Source organism: Antechinus flavipes, chromosome 5, assembly GCF_016432865.1.
Source record: "Antechinus flavipes isolate AdamAnt ecotype Samford, QLD, Australia chromosome 5, AdamAnt_v2, whole genome shotgun sequence".
NCBI lineage: Eukaryota > Metazoa > Chordata > Mammalia > Dasyuromorphia > Dasyuridae > Antechinus > Antechinus flavipes.
The window spans coordinates 52,308,900-52,335,650 of record NC_067402.1 but is presented as its reverse complement, the minus strand read 5'-3'; the positions used below and the strand labels follow the sequence as shown (position 1 = coordinate 52,335,650).

Here is a 26,751-nt window from a genome sequence, read left to right as displayed (position 1 = left end):
AGACATACATCTTAAATGTTGGCATATATATTATTTAATACTACTTTATGGCATATTTAATCACAGATTTGTAGAGTTCCTTCTACAGCATTTTAATTTTTATAAGTATTAAGTACAACTTTATAATAGAATATTGTGTCTCAAAGGTAATTGGGAATTCGTCTTATGCTACCTCTTATTTTTACAGATGAAGAAACTAAGACTGGAAGGAGGGAGCTGATTTCCCTGAGATTATTTATGTAGTTAGTGGTGAAAGTAGAAGATCAAATGAGACCAAATTGCAAAATGCTTTATAAAATTAAAAAGTAATATATACATGCTAATATTATGATTACTGTTAAGGTAATTATGTATTATGGTAATAATAATGAATCATCATCATCATTATTATGTAGCAATTAAATTATATATAGTATATAAATATATATAGTATATAAAATATAGTATTAATATAATTGTATTATATTATTATTATAGTAATAATAATCATAATTAAGTAATTATGATTACAGTTAGGTGGTGCCATAGTACACAGAGTGCTGGGCTAAGAATCAGGAAGACTCATCTTCCTGAGTTCAAATCTGACCTCAGACACTTATTAGCTGTGTGACCCTGGGCAAGTCATTTAAGTCTGTCTAAGTTTCCTCATCTGTAAAATGATCTGGAGAAAGAAATGGAAAACCACTCCGTATATTTGTCAACAAAACCCCAAATGGGATATTGGAGAATCAGATATAACTAAAGAACAAAAAAATATAATTATTCTTATTGGTATTATTATTATCCTAGTTTTTATCATTCCTATCTAATGCACTTTCCTTTTCATCACCTGATAGTCACTACATAATTCCTACTAAATTATTTTACAAATAATTCATACAAAGTAAATGCTCACATGGTGGCCAAAAGAAGCAATACAAGGACACTCTCAAAGTCTCTTTGGAGAGTTTTGAAAATGATTGGATGACACGGGAGATATTGGCACAGGATTGCCCAGTTTGGGGTTCTCACATCAAAGAGGGCACTGTGCTCTAGGAGCAATGAGGGACTTCCAAGGAAGTGTGAGATGGACAAAGTTAGAAAATCCACTCAAATGTTCACATGTGCGCCACCAGCGACAGAGCATTCTGAGCTTGTATTGGTCTGCCGTTGGCCGCAGTAGGAAACACAGAAACTTGACTCTAACACAGTAATGTCATTTTGGTTCTTTTTGAGAATAAAGGACAACCACCAAATGATCAATCAACTATCCATAATTATTTAAGAGCAAGTCATCATCATCATTGCTAATGTTTATTTCACACTTACCATGGAGCCCGGCACTGTGCTAAGCATCTTACAATTATTATCCCACTTAATCCTCACAACAATCCTGGAATGCAGACGCTGTTATGATTCCTGTTTTATAGATGAGGAAACTAGGGCAATTTAAGGTTAAGCACCATTTTCAGGGTCACATATCTAATAAATGTCTGAGCCCATGCAGGTCTTCCCAATTCCAGATCTGGTGCTCTAGCCACGGCACCATGTAACTGCAACATTTATACACCAAATATGTATTTTGCACATATAACGTACAAAAGTTCAGTGAAACAGGATCAGAGGTGAATAAGACAGTTTCTCATTTCATGCAGCTTTATTGTCTAGGAGTGGCAATATCACTAATTGGGCTAAAGAAGCAGCTACAAAAATCAAGGGAGTATGAGTTCTAATCTCAGCTCCACTTCTGCCTGGGAGACATGAGACAAGTAGTATAATTGCGCTGTGCTTTGGTTCTCCAAACTTTAAAAACAGGGACAGTAATACTGACTCATAGAGTTGTTACAAGATGTGGCAATAAAAATGGCTATAAAGTACAGAGCATATATGAGTGCTGTAGAAATGCTTAATAATAAAAAAGTAACTCAGCCGAGTTATATTTAGAATAAAAAGTTATAACCATTTCTGGTCATAATTAGGAGCACAATGCTATCTATGGCAGGCATCTGATTGCTACATGAGCTAATGAAGCCTTCTGGGTTGTTGTGGGTTTTTTTTTTTTAATCCATCACAATTAATAGGATTTTCTAATATGCCTTAATTTTTCACTGAGCGATGTAACAACAATATCAACTGAAATGAAACTGTACTGTGAAGAGTGCTATTTGTCTCTAAAGCAAAACATTCATTTAAAAATAATTTGTTTTAAAGGTTTCTGTGATGCTATTTCCCAATGATTCCTCACCTCATCCCCCACAACACACAAACATTGAATTTTCCTTTATGACACAAAAAAATAGTAGAGCAATATTGGCTAACAAAAAGGCCACATCTGGAAAAATATGCAACATTCTGTTATTGTATTTCCCTACCTCTCTAAAAAGGAAGGAGGAAACCAAGAATATGTGGATGCAAAACACTGCTGATGCTTACCCCCGTGTGACCAAGGACAAATTGTTTAATGATTCCAAGACTCAGTTTCCTCATCTCTAAAATGAGTTGGCTTATACAGTCTCTGAAATCCCCTTCTAGTTGGAGAGCTATGAACATTTGAGGTGTTCCAGTTAAAGCTTAAAATGGCACTAAGAGTTCTGGGATAGCTTATATAGTCTTTCAAGACCTGATATTTTCACTTTTTAGATAAGCAGACTAAAATGGCACCAATTCAATTTATAATCCAATGAGAAGTGATTATTAAACACATATAGTAACAACTAACATCAATCTATCTCTTTAAAAGTACTGCATATCCATTGTCTTATTTAAGCTTCACAATATCCTTGTGAAGAAGGACCCAAGGGTGTTATGATATACATTTATAAATGAGAAAACCAAGTCTCAGAGAAATTAAATTATTTGTTGAGGATCCCACACAGTTTGAATCCAGATTTTCTTGACTCTAGGAATAGCACACACTCTAATAGTTTTCACTGATTTAAATCTAACGTAAAATTCTAAACATCAAAATCCCTATAGAAGATACAAAGTGAGCCTTCCTGTTCAGATTTAATCACTGGTGGCTAAAATTGTTCAATTGGTTTAGCACAGTTACCTGACTTACAGTGACCCACTTAATAAATCAATCCATCAGGTGAAATCCTCACCTTCCAGCACAAAAAGTCTCTGAGATACCCTTGTCCTGAGGAAGGTAAATAATTATTATTTTTATCCTGCAGATAAAAGAATTGAGGTATATAGAAGTGATCTATCTCAACATTCCCATCACCAGCTTTCAGGCTTAACCATTTTAGACCTCCTTAATAAATGAAATTTACAGTGAAATCAGGAATTTCCCACTGACGATAGCATCTGCTCTGATTTAGAATTAGAAGACCTGCCAAGAGGTCATCATTCTAGTGCACTGCTTCTCTATCCACTTTTGATGTTCAGTTGTTTCAGTTTTGTCCGATTCTTTGTGAACCCATTTGGGATTCTATTGGCAAAGGTATTGAAGTGGTTTGCCATTTCCTCCTCTAGCTCATTTTACAGAGGAAACTGAGGCAAACCTGGCAAAATTACTTGCCAACAGTCACCTAGCTAGTAAGTGTCTATTTGAACTCAGGAAGATGAATCTTTCTGACCATAGGCCCAGCACTCTATATACTATAAAATTAGCTAGCTGGCTTATAGTAGGGGTTTGATAAATGTTTGTTCACTACAATAAGTGTATGTTGAGCATCTACTGAATATAACATTTTGTTTGACAGTGACAAAAAGGAAATAGTCCCTGTGCTCTAGAATTGTATATTCCATCAGACTTTAATAAAATAGAATTAAATTGAAATTAATAAAATGGAATAGAATAGAAATTAATAGAATAGTGGTAACTAGGTATTAGATAGAATACTGGTCTCAGAATCAGGAAGATTCATGTTCACAACGTCAAATCTGTCTTGAGACATTTACTAGCTGTGTGACCCTGGGCAAATAATTTCACCAGGTTTACCTCAGTTTCCTCATCTCTAAAATGAGCTGGAGAAAGAAAGACCACTCCAGTATCTTTGTCAAGAAAACTCCAAATGGGATCACTAAGAGTCAGACAAAATTGAAATGACTGAGCGACAGCAAAAACTTAGCTGGAAAGCAGTATGGCATGGTGGCTAGAGACGCAAGGACAAGAAAGATCTAGGACTCAGAAAATACTGGCTGTGTGACCCTAGAAAATTGACTTTACTTTTTATTGCCCCAGGTACCAAAATGAACAAAATCATGAAATCATAAAAACGTTAGCTCAAGGTGTAGCATATGGAGGGGGAAGCAATGGGCTACATTTTCTATATTAGAACACAACGAAATGTCTATTGAAACAAAGATATGAAGGAGGATTTAGTAGTAAATTAAGAATGGAGAGCTTAATTATAAATTAATTATTCAGATGACAAATTTCAAAGCATGCACTGATTTATATTGGTAGAGTTTCCTTACTTGGAACCCTACATATCAATGAAATCATGTGTAGACTAAAAGGCTCAAGATTCTCCCACAGCTAATAACTTCTAAAGAAGGATCCAACTAAGGCATCCTGCTTCCTAGTGCAATAAGACCTTCCTATCTCTCACCCACCTTCTCTGTATGGACTACAAGAACCCCAGGACATCAGAGCTGGAAACAGTTGGATAGCCTTTTCTTAAAGTGGTCTTAGCTTACCATTTTCACTTTTGGATTCTATGTCTCTGCCTCAGATTTAACAAGCAGGGTTTTCTGTGTTTAATTACTTTTTAATGGAAATACCATTTGCATTCAAATGAGCTCTTAGTTTTCACATCACGAGTTTGCATGAAGTTATTGTGTCGTTATAATCTCATGCTATAATGGCTTCATAATGCAAGTCTCTATGGAGTTGAATTAGTTGTTTCCTATGGTAATCGCACATCACTATAATATCATAATCACATAAGCACAGTCCCCACACGCTTTCACTGCAATCATTTTGACATTGTAAGAGCATTTTAATAGTATTAGCATAGATTCTCTGGAGAAATCATCTCATTGTCACAGCATTACTGTATAAGATTAATTGCACACAAGGTTGATACTGTTGTGAATGAAAGCATTGGAAAATGTTCAACATCTACCTGGCCTGTCTGCCTTTCATCCCTCAAAGAGACAGCATATTCAGAAATAAAGGTGTCAATACTTCCTTCTCTTGAGCATAAGAAACCGTTTCTCTTACTCAAGAATCACAAAACATGTGAGTTAGAGCAATCATAGAACAAGGGGGGTATGCAAAAGAAACGGTTCTTCTTTCAGGAAGCTTACAATCTACTTGGGTAATCGGAATATATAGATGCAAGATAAGTGTATATAAATTCATCCTGTTCTATGTGAATAGGATGCAAAAGTGTATAAATGCCCTTGGGAGTGCAGGAGCTAAAGGTGGGTAATTAAAAGAAGGTATCATAAAGAACATTGATTTCTTGTATAAATGTTCTATAATTAATTATTCAGAAAATTCATTAAGCACAGCACTTTGTTTGGCACCAATAGCTATACCAAGAGAGAGCAGATTTTGGCAGAAAACCATCAAGCTGGAGAGATTTGGGGTATGAGCTTGGTGACAGCCTGTTGTCTATTTTCCAAAGACTAGACTTGTCAAGTATATTAAGGCTCATCACCAAAAAGCTGACTACCAGGTAATGGTATGGAGTTGCCCATGGCAGTGGATAAAGGATGAAAGCATAATATCAAAACACTTAAAAAGGGTAAAACAAACATCAGTCATAGACAGATTATCAGTTATGAAAGGGCCATCCTAGCCCCGACTGAAGCTCATGTGTTCAGAAAGCTTGATGTAGTAATAGAAGAAATACTGATTTGAAACACATGGGTTTAAATCATGATGGGTCTTATGGTATTAATATTGGGCACCTGACTTCTCTGAGCCTCAGTTTCCTTATCTGAACAAAAGAAAGGGTTGTACTAAGTTACTAAAGTCACTTCTACTTCTAAATCTTGTGATCTTCTTATTAAAAGTTGAGATTATCCAGAGCAACCAATTGCACTATTTAAACTAACAACCTAAATCAGGGGAGAATACCTCTGTTGAAGCAATCAATCAGTTGAAGCCATGAAAACAGGTGGAACAAGGCTTTAAACACTTTGGAAGGAGTGAAAGCCATTGGATAAAATTAAATGATGCAAAAAAGTTTATTGGGATAGGCTAAAAGACTTAAGGGAGAACTCACTGGTCTTGTATAAAATAGCAAGCCATCGCCGAATTTAACATTTGAGAGGCTTTATGGTCCAGGAGCAGACCAGTCAGAATTGGCTTGGGAATTCTTTGAAGGAAGAGAAGAATTTTGGCTTCCCCTTTTAGCAGAGGATGATTTCATAAACTTCAGAAGGTCAGAGATTTTTGATTTTCCTTAGGTGTTCTAGACAGCATCTCTAGAATAGCAAAAACTATTCAGTTATTGTGTTTGTATTGGGAAAGAGGGGCAGGAGAATTTATTAAGTACCTAGTATATGTTAGGCATTATGCTAAATGTTTTATAGATATCTCATTTGACTTCTCCTCCTTCCCCTTCCCTTTTTTTCCTTTCTCCCTCTTTTTCTTTCTGTCCTGCATCTTCCTTTCTCCATTTTGACCCCTTTTCTTTCTCTCCTTGACTCCCTCCTTCTTTTTCCTTTTCCTCTTCATCCTTCTCCCCTTCGTGCCCATATATAGTTTTTTCTATCTCATCCAGGCTGTAAATGCAGCACCCATTTATTAGCCCAATCCCATTATAGATTGGCATGGAAATTTTGACCTGCTCCATTTCCAAATGGGGGCAACTTTTCTTCTTTTTAGACAGCTTGGTTGTCCCTTGCTTCCAAGGCTTGCCATATTTATGCTGGACTTGGGGTACCCAATTGGCTCTGCCTCCAGTTCAGCTCAGAACTCTGGAGCTAAAGAGATCCGCCAGCCTCAATCTCCCCTATATGAGGGATTATAGCTACACAACCACACATGGTTTTAAATGCTTGTTGACTGACTCATTGAGTGATGCTGAGAAAAAGGAAGACAGACAAAAATACTAGGATAGGAAGGGATTAATTAGGCTAGCCTCTACGCACAGACAAAACTACTAGAAACAAGAATTAGTCTATGATCAAAGAAGTTATGAGAAGGATGGTTCCTTGTGGCTTTCTCTCTGTTCTGATTCCTCTCCCCTTCTCATGAAGAAAAGTTAGAGGAGACCTGCATTTTTTATTACAACAACCCTGTAATAGACAGGCTCTAACCAAATCATCTTTACTTAGACCCCATGCTGGAATATAGCCACAAGTATTATCATATTTTTTTATTTAAACCACCACATAAAACCTTCTTACATTTAATCAATGATGTATTTCCTAGTCCTGTGGGGAAGATTAAAGAATTCCTTACACCAGAGACACTCTTTATTTCCTTGATACTTCCCTGGGGTAATTATTTATGAATTTCACATTATTATACCTTTCTCTGGGAATAATCATCAATACATACATACATATATATATATATATTAATAAGAGCTAGGTTGCATCCAGATTTAAATTTGACAATAAATTAGGATTTTAGATTTGCTTAAGGTGATTGGGAAGTGGGGAGGAAGGAGGAAAGCTGAATGATCATGAAAAGCATTTCAGGTACTCTTTCCCAGAAAGCAGATGGCAACCTTTCTTATACTATTAAATATCTGCAAACATTCCTACATTGGATAAATCATACCATTCTGAAGTGTGATGAAATATAATGGTGACTTATTGTTCCTTTCTGAACATTGACTGAGAACAACTTAGAAACTTTTTTTTGGTACAATTTTTTTTTTCCCGATATAATAGTCAATAATGATTCTTTCAATGGCTCCATTGGAACACAAAGACAAGACAATCCCTCTAAGTGCTGGGAAGAATTACTTTTAGAAACTGGGTGTGAAGCAATATCCCTACCACATAAACAGTATAAGCTGTTCCTATTTCAGTGGTTATTTGTAATTTTTCAGGTCTGGGATACCTGGTATCAAGAATTTCCTGATTCTCTCATTGAGTTTTTAATAAATTTAAATTCCCCATTACTGAATTCGTATAATTGTCAGGATCACTTAAATGTAGCCTCTTCTGTAATGAATTGAGATTAATGTGTTTTATTTCATTTAGGCTTGACAATTTTTATTATCATTAGCAAGGCCCCGAAATGTAGTCACAAGTTGGAAATTAAAGTCTTGGCATATTGGCGCTTATCAGTATTCACAATGATTCTATCTTTGCTGTAAAGTGTGTGTTGAATTCATTTAGGAAAACCTTAGACTTTCTTCTATATTATTCTGGTGTTCTTTTGTCAATAGAAAGCTGTTCTGATAGTGTTTGATAAAGTTAATTATTTAATAAAGTAGGCAGTTGTGAACATGCAGTCCATGAGTTTTATTTATATATATATTTTTGCTGAGGCAATTGGGGTTAAGTGACTTGCTCAAGGTCACAGCTAGGAAATATTAAGTGTCTGAGGCTGGATTTAAACTCAGACCTTCCTGACTTCAGGCTGCTCTATCCCCAGCACCATCTAGCTGCTCCCAAAATATATATTTTAATCACCATTTCAATATAATTTGTTTCTTTTTTACTCCTATATATTTTATTTCAGACATTTAAAAACATGATTCTGAGAGTTCATAGATTTCATTTTGACTGCCATAAGGGTCCATGACACACAAAAGGTTAAGGTTAAATAATTTCCTGCAAAAAAAAGATCATACTATATTGTATACAATATACAGACATTTACTAAATATTTGTTTAATGAATCGATGTAGTCAATACAGTCCTTACATGAACAATCATTATCAACTTTCATTAATAATCAGCATTTATATAATCAAGCTTTAAGGATAACAAAGTACTTTATAAATATCATCTTATCTGATACTCACAACAATCCTGGGAGATAGATACCATTATTGTTCTTCCTTTCCTCCCCCCACAGATATTGCTTTTTTTTCCCCCTGAGGCAATTGGGGTTAATTGACTTGCACAGGGTCACACAGCTAGAAAGTATAAGTGTCTGAGACCAGACAGGTCCTCCTGACTTTAGGGCTAGTGCTCTATCCACTGTTCCACCTAGCCGCCTTTTGTTTTGTTTTGTTTTGTTTTGCTTTGTTTATTATTATTAATTATCATTATTATTATTTATTTTTACATTTTTTTTAAAACAGAAAGTGAAGGTTTGTAGCATCCCTGCATAAAACAAGTCTACCAGAGCCATTTTTCTGACATTGTGCATTCACTTTGTGTTTCTGTGTCACATGTTGGTAATTGTTGCAATATTTTAAACTTTTGCATTATCATATTTGATATGGTGGTCTGTGTCATAAGGGATCTGTGATGCTACTATTGTAATGGTTTTTGGTTGCAATGAACCTTGCCCATATAAGACAGTGAATTTAATAGATAAATCTGTGTTCGACTGTTCCACCAACTGGCTGTTTGACACATCTCTTTCCCTAGCCTCCAGTTTATATTCCCTGAGACATAACAATACTGAAGAACGTTGTATAAACTTGGTTGATTAAGCAGTGGCAGGATTTGAGAGGATTGACTCCAATTTTGAAAGAAGTTCTAGCATGGGTAAAATGTTATAAAACAGCTCTGCTTTCCCAAAAGGAAAAGTCAATTGATGTGGCAAACTTCATTGCTGTCTAATTTCAGAAATCGCCATAGTCACCCAAGCCTTTACCAATCATCACCCTGATCAATCAGCAGCCATCAACATTAAGGCAAGATCTTCCACCAGCAAAAAAATTGGCTGAAGGCTAAAGATGGTTAACACTTTTTAACAATAAAGTATTTTTAAATTAGGATATGTACATATTTTTAGCCATAATACTATTGCATATCTAATAAACTACAGAATAGGGTAAAGATGAATTTTATATGCACTAGAAAATCAAAAAAATTATGACTCACTCTAGTGTGATATTTGCCTTATTGCAGTGATCTGGAAATAAACTCACAATATCTTCACTTTCCTCAATTGCAAAATGGGGCTAATAAAGGCAAAGTGAAGGCAAATAGAGGTGATATGTCCAGGCTTACACAGCAAATATGTGTCTGAGATTCAAGTTGAACTTGGTTCTTTCCTGGATTGAATGCCCGCTGCTGCTTATTAATTTACTTCCTTTTGATAGCAATGAGATCTTTGCAAACAAATAGGAAGGTAAATAAGGAGAAAAATAAGAGAGCATTGCTAATATACATGTGTATATATCTATAGCTATATATATTAAGCAAATATATATGTGTGTGTGTATATATATATATATATATATATTAAGCAAATATATATGTGTGTGTGTATATATATATTAAGCAAATATATGTGTGTGTGTATCAAGCAAATATACATGTGTGTATATATTAAGCAAACATATGTGTGTATATTAAGCAAACATACGTGTATGTGTATATTAAGCAAACATACTGTGTATATTAAGCAAACATGCGTGTGTGTATATTAAGCAAACATATGTGTGTGTATATTAAGCAAACATGCGTGTGTGTATATTAAGCAAACATATGTGTGTATATTAAGCAAACATATGTGTGTATATTAAGCAAACATACATGTGTGTATATATTAAGCAAACATACGTGTGTGTATTAAACAAACACACATGTGTATATTAAACATGTGTGTATATATTAAACAAACATGTGTGTATATTAAACATGCATTATATATATATTAAACAAACATATGTGTGTGTATTAAGCAAATATAAGTGTGTGTGTATTAGGCAAACACACGTGGTGTGTGTGTGTATTAGGCAAACACACGTGGTGTGTGTGTGAATCAGGCAAACACACGTGGTGTGTGTGTGTATCAGGCAAACACACGTGGTGTGTGTGTGTATCAGGCAAACACACGTGGTGTGTGTGTGTGTATCAGGCAAACACACGTGGTGTGTGTGTGTGTATCAGGCAAACACACGTGGTGTGTGTGTGTATCAGGCAAACACACGTGTGTGTGTGTGTATTAGGCAAACACATGTGGTGTGTGTGTGTATCAGGCAAACACACGTGGTGTGTGTGTGTGTATCAGGCAAACACACGTGGTGTGTGTGTGTGTGTGTATCAGGCAAACACACGTGGTGTGTGTGTGTGTATCAGGCAAACACACGTGGTGTGTGTGTGTGTGTATCAGGCAAACACATGTGGTGTGTGTGTGTATCAGGCAAACACACGTGGTGTGTGTGTGTGTATCAGGCAAACACACGTGGTGTGTGTGTGTGTGTGTGTATCAGGCAAACACACGTGGTGTGTGTGTGTATCAGGCAAACACACGTGGTGTGTGTGTGTATCAGGCAAACACACGTGTGTGTGTGTGTGTATCAGGCAAACACACGTGGTGTGTGTGTGTATCAGGCAAACACACGTGGTGTGTGTGTGTATCAGGCAAACACACGTGGTGTGTGTGTGTATCAGGCAAACATACGTGGTGTGTGTGTGTGTGTGTGTATCAGGCAAACATGCGTGTGTGTGTGTGTGTGTGTGTGTGTGTGTGTGTGTGTGTGTGTGTATCAACGGGAAACATTACTGGAAAATACTAATAACTACTTCAACTGCTCTTCCCATATTGGAAAATTTTAGTTCTTTCCTGATTCTTTATTTTTGCTCTGATCTATAGTACTTATTTCATAGTATTGTTATGAGCCTCAAATGATACTCCTAATATACTTTGTAACTGTTCAGGTGATATGTGAAGAGGTAAATTATTTTTTATTTTACAAATAGTAAATCTCTATATTGTGTATATATAGAATATATATTTTGAAACTAGTTTTAAGGTCTCTATCAATTTAATGTTTTGATGGACTTTTTTATTATGTCCTTACCTTGGAATCCATGAAAGTTTTTTAGTTTGATACTAAATAGCAATGTAATTTGGTTAAAAACATCCTATGTATTTTATGCATTGAAAACATCCCAAGAAGGGGCCCTTACCCCTCTCACCAGACATTGCAAAAGAGGTCTAGAACATATAGGAAAAGGTTAAGACCCAGTGGACAAGAATAATGAGACTTAAGAGACCATAGTGCTGTTGCCTAACCTGATCTACATTAGAATAGTTTCATGATTATAATACCTAGTTTATAATCATGTAATCATATATTTTGTAAACTTTAAATTCTATATAAATGTCAATAATTATATTTTGTAAATTGAGTAAGAATGGAATAGAATGTTTTTGTTCTTACATATTGTATAATATTATCAAAACTTTTTGTTTAATGAGATTTCCATAAGCAATAGAAAGGTACATTGCATGATGCAAATTCAATTAAAGTTTTTTCCTTCAACTTTTACTAATTCACAAGCTAAAATGAATGAAGGAAAAATGGCTTCACAGAATATTGTTATAGATCATAGGCATATCATATAAACCCTTTCAGTTCTCATCAGATCCTAGCCAAGCCTTGTCAAAAAGAAAAGATGTCCTGGAATTAATCCTTTTGACTCCTCTGGAACCTTAATAAATAGCTCAAGTTTGAAAAGTGCAGATTAAACCAAAAGCTAGATTGCTTTCTTCAGTACAGTTATAAGTCTGAGATTCAATAGATTAAATAAGAGAGAATCTAGAATTAGTGACAGTTTGAAATCCTCAGAGGAATATATTTTTAAACTTGGAACATCTGGCTTGGAATATAGGGACACAAAATCGTTACTGGGCAGTAAATAGTCAATTACATGCCATAATGGATAGTGTTGGGTTTTACAGTGAGGAAAACCTGAATTCAAATCCTGTGCAAGCCAATTAGTAGCTGTGTGACCTAAAGAAGGTGATTTAACCCAGCTCAGCCTCAGTTTCCCAACTGTAAAATGGAGACAATAATAACAACTACCTCATTAAATTGTGAGGTTCAAATGAGTAAATAAAGTAATTTACAAACTTCAGAACCAGATAAAGGCTAGCTATTAACAAAAATTAAAATTTGTTAATGTACTGTATATTTTATATTAAAAAGATATTTTGTTAATAATGAACACAGATAATTTTGTTTTGCTTTTGATAAGCTTTCCATTAACATCAGTGTTAGAAAGATGCACTTCCACATTGTATGATACTAGTTCAAGCAAAATTTTTAAAGCCCTAGTTAACAAGCTAATGGCATTTATATAATGCTTTAAAATGTACATTTTGTATATTTTTGTACATTAAATTGTACATTTGTACACCAACAGTAAATGGCCAAATATGGCCTACAACAAACTGGAATAGAAATTGGACCATGGAGCAATTTTGTAAATTGGACCCCTGTAGATGGCATGTTGACTTAGTATTAGAATAAAATGCTATCTATGTTTTATTGTATTTTGGGAATGGTGACTTTAGTTTTTAGTCATGTCCACTTCTTTGTGACCTCATTTAGGGTGTTTTTGGCAAACCAAAATGGGGTCATAAAGGAGTGGACATGACTGAAAAAAATGCCTTTTTAGGTATGCATTTATTTAAGTTTATTTTAGTTTTCATTTATTTATTAAATATTTCCTAATTATATTTAAATTTGGGCTGCACTTGGGAGTATAGCAGGGAGCAGGTTTGACACTTGGTCTAAAAGGTCCCCTTCTAACTTTAAACTGATGAGCCTCCAAGTTGTGAAATATCAAGAAGAGATATGGAATTATATTGCTAGGAAGTCTACATTTAGCCTTCTACAATGGGCACAATTTAACAATAATAGGAAGCTCTTGGAAGGTAAAGAACCAAGTCTCCTATTGAAATGCCTCCTAAGTGGATATGTAATATGGCACAGTGAAGAGGGACTGGGTTCCAGTCCTGGCTCAGTGACTTATCTTGGACAAGACTCTTTTCTTGGGGTCTTTGCTCCCTTAGCTATAAAATGATGAGCATTACATGAGATGATCCCTAAGGTCTGGTCCAGCTAAATCCTGTGATATGTACTGATAAATTTGAGTCATAGGGTAATCGCATCCCATTTCTTCCATTCCCTATTTTCTGATTCTACTGAAACAGCATGAGATCAATGAAAAAAAAAATAAGTAAAAGGGGAGGGGTGCAGTTAGCAGAGGAGAAGGTTGCACTTAAAGTCCATTACCAACAAGGGTTCATAGTGGAGGGCTTAGAGAGCTATCAAAAAGGACCTCTAATCCAAATGACAGAAACAATTTTTTAATCCCTTTGGGAGGTCACAGATTCGTGCTGAATTGCCCCATAGAATGCTGAAAGGGCCTGCAAAAAAAATCTCCAGACCCATACTACTTTTGGGGGAATAATTGTGTTGGGGTTGAAGTCTTGTTACTCAAGAAAACCAAAGAAAGCATAGTTTCTCTTTTCATTTATACACACACACACACATATATATGTGTTTGTATGTTTATATGCTTATATAGGATGCATGCATATAAGTATGTGTACACACAATGAATTATATACATTTAGTTGTACCATAGTGTATTTATGTACACGTGTATATAATTATATATGCACATATCATATCCATGAGTATTATTCTATAGTAGCACTAATTTAAGTATCATTAAAACAACTTTGCTATGTTGGTCAGCCTTTAAGGCATTTCTTTAGCCAGTTCATCACATTGGTCTCTCAATATACAAAATAAATACGAAGGACTATTGCATGAGTCATTAGAAGCTTCAGACAAGAACAGCTTCATGTAGGAGATATCTGAACTGAGTTTTAACAAATATTAGGTCTTTCTATGTCCAGGACCAATATCCTATCCACTATAATAGGCTACAATTTACTTGAATGAATGCTTTCCTAACTGTAAATGATTACATTCTGGAAAAGCAGACTATGAAAAGGGATGAAGAAAACAATCTTAGAAAACAATAACAGAGAAGACTTAGCAGTAGCAGTGGACTATAAATTATAGAGAATAGCATTATTAACCACAATATTTACCAGCATTCTACTCTAAATACTGCAAAACAGTAAATAATTATCCAATTAAGCTGTTGCAAGATAAGCAGTTATTATTCTGGATTTTGTAGAAGGAGATGGTAATTACTATTTCAACAGTCTTGGTAAAAAGCTGGCTAAATGCTTGACTATATACAACTCAGAAAAACAACCTCTGTAAATAGGAGAGGACTAAGAAAGAAAAAACTGATAAGGAGAGTTCTGTGGATCACAGAATGAAGAACTAGTAAGTGACTATCAACTTAATATGTAGAGATGTAAGGTGGGAAACAATGACAGATCATCTTTACAAAAAAAAAAAAAAAAGCTCTATAGTTCTCATTCTAAGAACAACCAAAATCATCACAACAGTGCTGAATCTAGCAATACTCATGTCAAAATATCCAGACCATTTTGCCTTCTATACATAGAAAAAAAAATCTTCCACAGTCTAAAGGATTTAACATCATTACACTACTCATCAGATGAAAAGGAGGTGAAAACTCTGAACGCTAGCCTAAAGGGAGTCTGTTTTTTTAACTGTCAGTTTCCCCCAAGAGTCAACAAGATTTTGCCCACAGCAGAACTTGCCTCATTGCATTTCTGTTTAAGTAGAAGTAGAAGAATGAATATTATATCCTCAGGATTTGAGATACCCTTGGGTCTCACCATGATACCCAGAAAGCTGGATTTTAAACTATCTTCTGTTACTTACATGTGAAAAACTGCAATAAGCATGTATAACTTCCCTCAAATATTCCTTGAAGACAAAAATTATATTTGAGAAGCTATTTTTGAAAAAAAAAATCTGCAATAAATAACCTCTCAATAGCACCCATGAGCATCCAACTACATTGGCTAACTTGGGAAAGGGGAAAGTGGTAGCATGATTTGTGGTCTGTAAAATAACTAAAACTCCCAATTCTTGCTTATTCCTGCGTACTGAGCTTTTGTTTCTCCCATTTACTTATATTGAATATACTTTAAAAAGATAATTAAACAATTAAGTGCCTTCTTTGCTACCAGTTTGACAACTGTTTGCAATATGCTGGAAAATGTATACCTGCTAACCCATCAATTGCAAAGGAAACTTTAATAACCCCAGCTAACATCCATAGATAACCTTCCATCCAAAGGCTCCTGAATATTTGACCAGCAATGCGAACTAAACAAAAATCCAAAGATCATTTTGCTGTTGTCAAAATGAAGCCATCCTCAAATTTGAGAACAAGAGAGTCTAAAGAAAGTACCTAGCAGAGGAAGAGACTTGCCTTACTCTGCTGAAAATGTAAAGAGATTTTGACCAGAAAAACCCTTGAAATGGATCCCCCATCCGTAAGTCATATAGTACCATTTGGAGATGTCTTGACAAGTAGCTTTGTACTATCATAGGATTGCTGATTTTTGAATCAGAAGGAACCTTGTCCTCTGTTCTAACTCCTTCATTATACAGGTGAGGAAATAGTCGAGAAAGGTTGTAGCATGCCTAAAGTCTATTTGACAAGCTGGAATTTGAAGTTGGGTCCTCTGACTTCAAATTCAACATTTCATGGAACCATGTTGCAATAAAAATTTTAATTTTTTATTAGCAATGAAACAAGGCAATGTATGGGACTCGATCAGAAAAACCTGGGCCTGAATGTATCTGACAATTATTAAATACATATACCTTCTGCTTTAACTATTAAAAATTATTTTAATTTTTTGATAACTATTTTTGAAAGCAGAATTTTTCTTTTGTGTCTCTTGTGCCTATATAGTGCCAACGCATAGTAAATACTTGATAAATATTTCTTGACTCCTTACTAGCTGTTGCCCTCTTCAAATCACCTAACCACCGTGTACCTTTAAGTAGCTTCCTAAGATTTGTTGGATAGCATAGAGGATTTTGGAATAAGTTTCTTCCAGGAGGTCTCCATGTTGATGAAATGACAGGTCCTTTATTTATTTGGAAAAATATCTACTCTAAAGTCCTACTCTGCTTATTCATCATAGTGTGGAGGTGATCCTGAGATCTCAAGTCATCTCAATAGAGAGGAAAATTTGGGCGGCACCTAACAAGTGCCAAGATTTTAAGTACCAATCCTGTAAGGAATTCTTCCCCCTCCCCATCTGTGTCCCAATCTATAGTCTAAGAGGGTTATCTCTTGAAGGATGGGTAATGAATTGGAGAATTTAATATTGGTAGGAACCTTAGAGATGACCCAGTTCAATCCCTTTAATTTTTTTTTAAGGGTCTGGACTCAGCTTTGTCAGAAGACTTGCCAGAGATCACATAATAAACTAGAAACAGAATTTGAACCCAGAATTTGAACACCAAGACTAGCATTTACAACACTAAATAAACTTTTGAGGATACAAGTACTCATAATAAGTCTACTAAGTCAAAGAATGTCTCTCATCACTGGTGGGAGGGCCTATTCACCCAGAATACACAGATTGCTAAAGTGTTGCAGGTTTAGAAAAAGCAGATGTCATTGGCAGCAGACTAAAAAGAAGTGATGTGGAGAACAGAAGAAGCCTTTACAGGAGGAATCCCAGAACAAGGCAATCTCTAATCAGCCTCAAGTTTTATGGGACTTTGGGATATTTGCTCCATCAGCAATGTCAAACATTGCATCAAAACTTGCTGAATGCTTTGTAAAGCTTAACAGACTTTTAAAGGGAGAATCAATCAGTTACTCCAGTAACTTTTAAAGTTACCAAAGCAAAGGTGAATGTTTTCCTAAAGTCTTGATAAAGGTCAGCAGTTCTGAATGTAATATTCTCTCCCAAGGCTGTCCAATAGATCACATCAAGTAATTGGATGCTAACTGTATTCATGATGGAATTTTTTTAAAGCTTATTTCTTTAGCACTTGACAGTTTCAAAGTATATCCACATATAATAACTTCTGACTCTTTAAGACCACCCCTGAATAACAACAATGAAAGTTTGATTGTAACGATGACCCTGCTGCCTGGACTAGCTGAGGGACTACTGTAGGGGCAGGTATATTCCCTGAAGTTCAGATTCAAACACCTTTCTTTTCCTTTTCTTAAATAAAGGTAAGGCAATCTAATAGGATCTGAGACAGATGCTTTAGTCCTAGTTAAGTTAATAACTAGCTATGGAACTAAGGGCAAATCACTACCTCTCTGACCTTCAGTATGCCCATATTCAATGTGAGGGGACTGACCTGACAATCTCAAAGGCCCTTTTAAGCTCCAATGTTTCTTAACTGTCTATATGGAAAGTCAAGAAGATGAATGGGGTGGGAGAATAGAACATGAATAAAACCATAAACCCATAGACAATCTTTATGCTACATGGATATATTTAGATCAAGAGAACTTGAGGAAGATCTCCATGTTGGGTGTCTTCCTTTTGACAAATTTATGGAATATCAGTGAGGAAAGTCAAATCCATCTAGAAGGCATGAGTAAGTTACAATGTGCATTGGAGGGAATGTCCATATATTACAGATCCATCTGAGTTTTTGAATATGTCTATGTAGGTTTTTCCCACTGCTTGACTCACTGATCCCTACCTTCCTACCTAATAATATTATCTATAATTGGATTGTATGTATTCTCTCAGAAATTTTTTATTTTTCTTCCTTTTATTTTCTCTTTTTGCTCTGGATAGAAGGGAATGTTTTAAGAGAGCATACTTCGTAGAACACATGTTGTCCCACCATTTTTCAGATGATTCACAACTAGGTCCATCTTCATAATTCTACAGCCTTATTAACTGGGCCAAAAATATCTTTAAACCATCATAGGATTTAGAATGTGCAACTATACATATCATGGAGATCAGTTCCATTTCACAGATGGAGAAATTAAGAGTCAGGGAAGTTAAATGACTTTCTTAGTCATACATGGAACAGTTAAGGAGAAATTGGTTCAGCACATCAATCTTCTAATTCCCAGTGACTCCAATTGTACCATTCCACTTCCCATAAAGAAAATCAGGGGCCTATTTCTTTTCAAAGATTCTTTAGAATTTTAGAAAGGACCTTTAAAATACTACCCAACTCCTCCATTTGACAGGAGCCATCTTTTTTTTTTTTTTTTTTTTTGGAGGCCTACAAAGGCTAAATGACAGTCCAATTAATACTGCATTTTCTAACTCTTAGTTTAAGAGAAACTTGATTAACTTATTTAAATTAGAGGTAGCTAGATGCAAAGTAGATAAAGTATTTGGCTTGGAATCAGTGAGATTTTTCTTTACTAGTTCAAGTTTGACACTTTAGTAAGTTGTCTGACCTGGGCAAGTCACTTAATCCTATTTACCTCAGTTTTCTTATCTGTAAAATGAGCTGAGGAAGGAATTATTAAACAACTTGAAATTCATGTCAAGAAAACTCCAAGTACACATGAATTCAGGACTGAACAACAAAATTATCTAATTTAAAATGAAATTCTGGAAGGGAGGCCAGACCATATCAAGTTCTGTTCTTCCCCCCCCTCCCCTCCCTTTCAGGACTTTGATCCTGGGTGACAGAGATCCAGTCTAGTTCAAGTGAGAAGAATGACATGTTTTTCACCTTTTTCTTTCTCAGGTGTTTCAAGGATTGAAACAAGTCAGTGTTTGTATAGCTCTAAAAGTCTCATCCCCTCTCTCCCATCACTTGAGCCTGAAGTATCTTTACACACTGTCCCACAAGTGTCACTGCTTGAAACACCTTCTCGGTGCTGAGACAGGGCAGCCAGGGCTGCTAGAATAAGCTTTAAGTGGCTGAAGTTTGTAAGAGAGAATGGAAGGCTAGAACGTGGGAGCAGAAGAAATGAAGGTTTCCGGGGAGTTTAGAAGTCTCGGCGCAGGCAGGCGGGAGGCTCCCCCGCCCCCCTCCCCGGCAGCCCGTAGCTCCCACTCAGGACGAGAGCCGGAGGGGGCTGCTTCTCGCAGGCCATCCTCCTGCCCCTCCCGCCTGCTCTGTCACTAGCAACTTTCAACAGGCATGGCTTTGTGGGACGCTTCGGAGTTGGCAGGGGCGTGAGACTAGCCTGCTGTAGCCCAGCTGGCCAGTGGCCGCAAGTCTGCGGGCTGTAGCTGCCCACGCTCTCCGATTATTTGCAGGGCTCTAGAGATTAGGGATCGCCCATCTCTCCACGGTCCCCTCCCCGAGGGAGCCTTGGGGAGCGGATCTCTGAAAGAGAAAGATGGCAGGCAGATGGCCACGGGGATATCCTCCCCTCCCTACCGGAGCTGAGCTACTTCTCCCTCCTCCGGCTTCTTTCTCCAGCTCTGTCCCAGAGCTTGGTTCCCAGCACCGGCCCGTGCTTGTGCCCTCGGACTGTTGGCTCAGCTGGCGCAGGCTCGGTCTTCTGAGACCCGGCCTGGGCCGCTGGGGGCGGAGGGCAACCCGGCCTTTCTCAGCGCAGGGCCCTGGTATCTGCCCTGATTCTAGGATAGTGCTTGGGCAGTAGCTAGGCCCCGCCTGCCCTCCTCAGCCCTGGCTTCCCCTCTCCCCACCCCTCCTCACAGCCGCCCTGGTCTTGAGGCGGTGCTTTGGCAGCAGCTAGGCCCCGCCTGCCCCGAGAGGGGAAGAGAAGGGCCGTTCCCCTCCCCATCGATGGGAGCAGCTGCCCGGTTCCCCCAACCTGGACTTTTGCCCTGCAGGCTGCTCTAGCTTCCCTTCATACCTGAGCAAGTATGGTAATGAATGAGCTCTTTCCTGTCACTCTGTCCTCCTGAACACTGATTAAAAGCCATAAAGTTTTGCTTTGGCCAATGAATGCTTGAAGTTTTAACAGATTTTAAAAGAAACATTCACTGACTTGATGAAAACATGCTTGGAACTGCATCAATTTAGTTGGGAAATAATCACTTTGACTCCCTTTTTGAAGGGGGGAACACCCTAATTCCCTCCTATCTTGTTCTCTTGGAAATCCCTGAACAGCTTGGTTTACTTCTTAGTTATATAATTCAGGACCTGCTAGACTGAGGGCAGGGGAGCTGACTTTCCCTGATGGCCTGCCATGATCTGTCCTTTACTTGGCCCAAGGGTCATTGCTCGGTTTGACATTGCTTTTAAGAAAGGAAGGCTCCCGGTGCTTGAAATCTACCCCTAAGTAATTCCTTAGCACTGCTGGTATACAGAGAAAGTGAAAAAAGTACTCAGTACAAATAATAAAACATGAAGCAGATAGGGAACAGGTAGTTTTAATCCTAAACCAAAAGGAAACTCCAAACCACTAAAGAATGATTAAAGCAGTGACACTTATGGGGACAGTTTGTAAAGATACAAAGTGATGGGAGAGAGGGGATGAGACTTTTAGATCTATAATAAAAACACTGACTTGTTCCAATCCTTGAAACACCTGAGAAAGAGAAAAGTGAAAAACATGTCATTATTCTCACTTGAATTAGACTGGATCTCTTTGTCATTCAGGATAAAAGTCCCGAAAGGGGAAAAAAAAAAATCCCAGAACTCGATATGGTCTGGCTTGCTTTCTAGAATCTCACTTTAATTTAGGTAATTTTGTTTTCATTAAATCCCAAGGTTTAGTACAATGCCTGACACATAGTAGACATTTAATAAATGCTTCTTGATTGGTTGCATGAAGAATGCTCATTATTAAGATAGTACAAAAATAATAAAAATAAATTATAGTAAATAAAAAATAATCAAAGGATGTTTCATGAGCTCATCTGGAGTGTATTGGTAATAGCATAATATCCACAAAAAGATGATTAAAGAAAATAGAACAGTCTAGACACCAGAGTGAGTTTAGACCAGATAAACTGATCTAAAGTTCCTAGTTTCTATTCCTGTTCCCGAAAGGCTCTATTTGAAGCCCAGACTCTGAGGTGCAGTCCCCAAATTGATCTAAAATTCTTACCTTGGTAAGTACTTGGTATTTTGAAGTGAATGATGGCTCTATGACAGAACTGAATAATCCCAGGGATCTTTAGCACTCTATGGCTTAATAGGAATCAATCCTTCTCCAAGCCCCATGCAAAAACTTTTAGAGAAATTTAGTGTCTTGCCTATTACTTTGATTGCTTTCTGGTCAACATGCATATGTTATTGAGCTTCGAGTTGTCCTTGGTATCATTCTAGATATTCTAGAAGAAACAGAATTAGATTTGGAATCAAAGGATCTAGGTTTGACTATTACTTTAGCATGGGTATGACTTTGGGTAATTGGTAATCATTGCATCTCTTCCTTAGCTTATCTATAAAATGAGAAAATTGATTTGGTCAGGCCCTAACTTGTAGTTCTTAATTCATTGTGGTAGGTGTGGGTGTGAAATGGGTCCCTTTGGTATTCTGATAAAAATAATGTTTTTAAATGCATAAGATAAAATACAATATTTCAAAGACTTTGTGATGTCTTTAATGTTGCTATGTCTTTCTATACTTTAGACCAGTTATTCCCACTTAGTGGTCAGACCCCAAGAGGGTACATGATAATGGTCCAACAGGTACTTGCCAAAAATTCCTTAATGCCACCCTAGATAGTAAATAACGAGAGTGAATAGTGTCTTATATTAACTAAGTGGTTCACAACATATATTTTGTTGTTGTTGAAAGGTGTTTATCGGACACTGGGAGCCAGTAATTAAACCATAGCTAGTCAAAGTCTTCTTTTCCTGTGTAATTCTTGTCCTTCCCTCTTGTAAATGAAATATTTTAGAGCCCTTTTTTTGAGATCTTTTTAAGACTTAGTAGGCTCTATTGCATTCCCAAAGCCATCCTGTCCATTTGTTATTCCTCACCTGTAACTGTCATCTCCTTTCCAGATCCCATATCTTTGATAGCTTTCACTCCTTTTCTCTCATGAAAGGTATTACTGACAAATGCTATAGATCTATATGAACATATATCTATATCCATATACATGTATATATGTATTGTGGGTATATATATACAGACATGTGTGTATATATACGTGTATATATACACATACATCCACATCCACACATATATCCATTGCCCCTAGGGTCCAAATGAATGGAAAATTCTTGTTGTCCAAATTGAAACGAAGTTGATGGACAACCCATCTAGATAGTTTATCATCAGAAATACCTTAGCCAGACATCGCAGACAGACAAGGAAGTGGGACCAGAATTGAACAGAGGGGAGAACTACCTGGATTGTATTTTGGAAACTAGGAAACATTTTCAACAATCCCAAGTCATCTTACGACCAAAAAAAGTCATACTTTTCATGCTAACATTATTCTGGTGATTTTTTATGGTTTAAAATCATGGAATGCAACAATTTTCGAAGGACAATTTATGAAAGAAGAAAACTACAATAGAAAGAAAGTTAGGTAAAGTGATGAGGAAAATAGGGAGAATGATAACTAATGTATTTAAAAAGATACTGCGAAAAGACATGTGAAACCCAGAAATCCATATGAATACAACATCTCTATGCCCCAAAGGAAAAATTAATGGAAGAGGGATAGAGAAAAACCAGGAGGAACCAAGACTAAAAGGTTCATAAAGTTCATAAAAAACAGTAGAAAGCAAAAAATTAGTTCAATGAGATAGACGAGGTAAAAGTAGGGCCAGGAATATTACTAGGAATGATGAGAGCTCGTGCTGGGGCTGTATAATGAAGAGATGGTTAGAAGCAGGCTTTTGGGATGCTATCTGTCTGTGCTGACTAAGGCTTTGATTACCTATGTAGTAACTAGGAAACCAGATCAATGTGAGGTCTGACAATGGTTGTTAAGGAAAGACCTGAAAGTCCCATTATTTATAATGTTGTGAATTTTACTGTGTTCATGCTGCTAGGTATCAAATTATGCACAATGTTCATGTTAAGAAATGACTACTTTTTAACAGAAGATATTAAGTTCTTCACTGCTCAAGTTGTACCTGTTTTGTAAGATAGTTGATGGATTTCATTAGGTGGATCTGTATTTCTAAAGTCCTTAGTCTTACTCTTTAAAAGGAAGCATTTAAAATGAAACTACTCTCTGTCTTATTTCTGTTTGAAAGACATAGTTGCAAGGGAATTTCAAGCAGACAACATTAATATGTAGCAGTTTTTTGAAAGAACTTTATTAGACTGCTGTGAACAGGTGTGTTCACTGTCTCTTTAAGCTAACATAAAAGCAAAGATTGAAGAGACTTACATAGCTAAAGAGGCAATTATGGTAGAGATTTGTTAGAGTGTTGGATAAGAAGCCAGAAAGACTCATCTTTCTGAGTTCAAATTTGACTTGAAATACTTACTAGCTGTGTGATTCTGGGAAAGTCACTTAACCCTGTTTGCCTCTGTAAATTGTTTTCTTATCTGTAAATTGAATTGGCAAAGAAAATGGCAAAGTCTTTATTTTTTTAAATTTTTATTTCCCCCAGTTATATGTAAAACAACATATTTTTGTTATATTTGTACATTCATTTTTTACATATTTCCATATGAGTCATGTTTAGAGAAAAATCAGAACAAAAGGGAAAAACCATAAGAGGAAAAAATAGTAAAAGACAATGTAGTATGTGTTGATTTACTTTGTCTCTATAATTCTCTCTTTGGATGCAGATGACATTTTCCATCCAAAGTTTATTAAGATTGCCTTAGATCACTGAACCACTGAGAAGAACTAAGTTTATCATAGTTGATCATCACACAGTTTTTCTGTTGCTGTGTACAATGTTTTTCTGGTTCTCTCCTTTCTCTCAGAATCAATTCATGTAAATCTTTCCAAGCCTTTTTAAAAACTAGCCTGATCATCATTTTAAAAAAATAAAATAATAATATTCCCTTATTTTCACATACCATAGCTTATTCAGCCATTCCTCAAATGATAGGCACCTGCTCAGTTTCCAATTCTTTTATCACCATAAAAAGAGATGCTATAAACATTTTTGTACCTGTGGGTCCTTTTTACTTTTATTATCTCTCTGTGATACAGACGTGGTAGTGAGACAGCACTACTGGATCAAATAGTATGTACAGTTTGATAGCTCTTTGGACATAGTTCCAAACTCTTCTCCAGAATGTTTGGATTGATTTACAAACTTCATCAGTAGTACATTAGTGTCCCAGTTTTCCCCACATCCCCTCCAACATTTATCATTATCTTTTCTTGTCATCTTAGTCAATCTGAGAAGTGTGAAGTGGTAGCTCAGAGTTGTTTTAATTTGAATTTCTCTAATCAATAGTGATTTAGAACATTTTTAAATATCAATTGATGACTAATTTCTTCATTTAAAAATTGCTCATATCTTTTGACTATTTATCAATTGGAGAATGACTTGTATTCATGTAAATTTGTCTCAGTTCTTTATATATTTTAGAAATGAGTCCTTTATTAGAAAAACTGGCTGTAAAAATTATTTACCAGTTTTCTGCTTCTAATCTTGCTGCATTGGTTTTGTTTGTGCAAAAACTTTTAAATTTAATATAATCAAAATTATCCATTTTGCATTTTATATTGTTCTGTACTTCTTTGGCCATAAATTTCTCCTTTCTCCAAAGATCTGATAGGTAAATTATCCCTTGTTCTCCTAATTTGCTTATAATACCTTTATGCCTAAATTATGTTCCCATTCTGATCTTATTTTGGTATGGAGTGTGAGATTCTAATACATTATTTTCTAGTGTTCTCAACAATTTTTGTCAAATGGTGAGTTCTAATCCATAAAGCACATGACACAATAATCAGTGATCATAAGACTCCAGCATCTAACCTATTCCACAGAGCTATCACTCTGTTTCTTAGCCAGTATTGGATGTTTTTGATGACTCCTGCTTTATAATAGAGTTTTAAATTTGGTAGTGCTAGGATATCCTCCTTTACATTTACTTTTTTTCCCCCAAATTTATTTTATTTAAAGAAACGAAATAAGGAAAAAAAAAGAAAAGGCATACAAAACAAAACAAAACAAAAAAAAATCATTGCCATGTACCTAGCAAAACATTAGAGATGATTCAAAATATATAACAAAAAATACTCTGTGTGTGTGTGTATGTATCTGTGTATTAATAGAAGAAATTATATTCACGAATTTTTCCTTTATTTTCTTTATTTCCTTGTAAATTATTCTTTGGTTCTCTGCTGTGTACCTTTAAAAAATTTTTATTCTCTTTTTCTCCCTTTCATCCCCCCTCCACCCCAATCAGGCTATAATTAAGAAAGATATATTAATATATATAGACATATATCCCCACATCCACACATAGATGAACACACATATCTTTCCTATTGTTGCTTACTTTTTACGTTAATTCTGTTCCTAACTTGCCTTGCTATTACTTAACCTCTTCCCATTCATGAATCTCTTCTTTGTCTTCTTCCCTCAATCTTTGCTTCCCGTTCTGCCCATCCTTCCCTCCTTATTTCTTTATAGATTTTGGAGGGTGCTATATCCTTTATGGTATATAGGTAGTATTGCTTATTTAATCCATTCCTGATATTCTGATTTCTATTCAGAACTATCAGCCCTTCCCCTCCCCATGCTTCTATTCTTCCTTTGGATCTCATTTGTGCGACATAATTTTACTATTTTTACCTTAACTCTGCCCCAATCTGTTTTAAGCTGTCACATTGTTGATATCAATCTTAAATATATGCATTTCCCATATAAAAAAAAAAACAAACAATTAATCCATGTTGAGTTCCTTGAAATTGCTCTTTGATATTGGCTCTTATGTGTTAAATATTTTATTAAGTTCAGGTTTGGTTGATAGCCTGAAAATTTGCAAGTTCATTGAATGTCTTTTTTTTTCTCATTCAATGTTATGGATAATTTTGTGGGATATTTTTGGCCACAGGCCTAGTTATTTTGATTGTCAACAGATATAATTCCAGGACCTGTGGTTTTTATTGTAGCTGCTGATAACTCTTGTACAATTCTAATTGTAGCTCCAGCATATTTAAATTTTTTTCTTGTTTCATGCAAAATTTTCTCTTTGAGCTGGG

The 26,751-nt window shown here is 36.0% G+C and overlaps 1 protein-coding gene across 1 annotated transcript in view; it reads right to left on the bottom strand.

Annotated features, from left to right (window-relative positions):
- Nucleotides 1–20,353, bottom strand: part of PTER (phosphotriesterase related) — a 107,087-nt gene extending 86,734 nt beyond the window's left edge. The window contains 1 exon segment of the mRNA XM_051963274.1: nt 20,070–20,353. The gene's annotated coding sequence lies outside the window, so the exon portion shown is untranslated.
- Nucleotides 20,354–26,751: the final 6,398 nt, after the last annotated feature.